General features: G+C 47.4%; 1 pseudogene; it reads left to right on the top strand.

The window, feature by feature from the left end:
• Positions 1-240: 240 nt before the first annotated feature.
• On the top strand, positions 241-1,742 carry LOC102441774 (annotated as a pseudogene).
• Positions 1,743-1,949: the final 207 nt, after the last annotated feature.

Raw genomic sequence — 1,949 nt, 5'->3', positions numbered from 1 at the left:
GTCTGTTTAATGCTGCTCTGCCTCTGTATCTATTTTTGTTCATCAGTTTATAATGTCATCATTAATTTCTTAAGCTGTTCGTAAAGTTTCCTGATTCTGTAGGTTTTCAGAAATGCAAATGAGTAAGTTAATAAGTACTTCTTAATGGATATGCAGGAATATACTTCAAAATTTCTCCTTATCCTAAATTTCCACAAGAGTAATCATGCTGAACTGAGCGTCGCCGACCTCAGTGGCTGAGGAGAGCGGGACGAAGTCGCGGTGGCAGGAAGATGTCTCGGTCCAGCTCTACCTCCAGCTCTGGCTCCAGTACTAGCACTGGCTCAAGCAGCGGCACTAGCTCTTCATCAGCATCAAGCTGCTCAGGAAGTTCCAGCACATCCCGAAGCTCCAGTTCCAGCAGCTCCTCCGGCTCTCCGAGTCCTTCTCGGCGCAGACATGACAACAGGAGGCGTTCCGCTCCAAATCCAAACCACCCAAAAGAGATGAAAAGGAAAGGAAAAGGCGGAGCCCTTCCCCTAAATCCACCAAAGTCCACATTGGTAGGCTCACCAGGAATGTGACCAAGGATCACATCATGGAGATATTCTCCACCTATGGGAAAATTAAAATGATTGACATGCCTGTAGAAAGGATGCACCCTCATCTATCTAAAGGCTATGCGTACGTGGAGTTTGAGAATCCAGATGAAGCTGAGAAGGCGCTAAAGCACATGGATGGAGGACAAATTGATGGCCAGGAAATCACCACCACTGCTGTGCTGGCCCCCTGGCCTAGGCCACCCCCCAGGCGATTCAGCCCTCCCAGGAGAATGCTACCACCACCTCCCATGTGGCGGCGGTCACCCCCACGAATGAGGAGAAGGTCATGCTCCCCACGGCGCAGGTCCCCTGTCCGTCGGCGATCCCGCTCCCCCGGCCGCCGCCGCCACAGGAGCCGCTCCAGCTCCAATTCCTCCCGATAAGCAAGCCACCGAAACTCTGCCCCAAAACGTACATCCCATCCAACTCAGTTCTGTCACTTTTCTAGCTGAAGGACAGTCAGTAGGAAACGAATCCTCACTCAGGGGCAGGCTTCCAAAGGAGCATCGAGACGTTTCCTCTGAAGGCCAAGTTTGGCTGCAGAAGTGTTGTTGATTTGGGGTTGTGCCTATGAAGATGCTCTCCAGTTTCATAGCTAGAAAGTTCCCGCGTTTCCAGTCTCTGAGAGTCAGTTTAGTAGCAGAGCCAACAGGAAGAGCAGGGTTCTAGGTGGCAGTGCCGCCCCAGCCTGGGAGCACATTTCCATTCCATAGATGACCTAGGGCCCATCTAGTAGCCTGAGGATCCTTCAGGACAGGGCATGCTTTTGTGCAGCTGCTGTTCCTATAAACCTGGCGGTGCTCCCCTGCTTGAGTTCTTCTGACTCTAGAGAAACATCCCATGTTAGTTGCTGTAAATGGTTCTGTTCACACATGTACTCATGTACATACATCCATGTGGCACATCTCCTTTTTCTCTGAAATTGGTGAGCAAATTGAGAGCTCTGCAAGGTCATCACAGACCTTCTCCCCCTCCGTGGTGGTCTTTGGGGTTACCTTGGCAACGTGTACATTGCTTTTTCGGCTATTATTGTACAGTCAGTACTATGAATTTTCTGTTTTGAAATTTTTTTGTAACTTTGTAGCATTTTAGATAATGTGTTTATACTTTGTTGTGTAGAGTAAAAGAATTGTGTTGAATAAATCTAGGATTAGAATGCAACAAAAAAGTAATCATGCTGGAGTTTTTTGTTTGTTTGTTTAAGAAAATTTTAAAAAATATTTTTAAAAATATTGATTTCAGTGAGAAAAAAAGGGAGAGGGAGAGAGAGAGAGAGAAAGAAACATTAATGATAGAGAAACATTGTTAGACTGCCTACTGCATGTCCCCTACTGGGGATAGAGCCAAAAACCAGGCATGTGCCCTGAT

Source organism: Myotis lucifugus, unplaced genomic scaffold (assembly GCF_000147115.1).
Source record: "Myotis lucifugus unplaced genomic scaffold, Myoluc2.0 scaffold_371, whole genome shotgun sequence".
Lineage (NCBI taxonomy): Eukaryota > Metazoa > Chordata > Mammalia > Chiroptera > Vespertilionidae > Myotis > Myotis lucifugus.
This window is presented reverse-complemented; position numbering and strand designations above follow the sequence as displayed.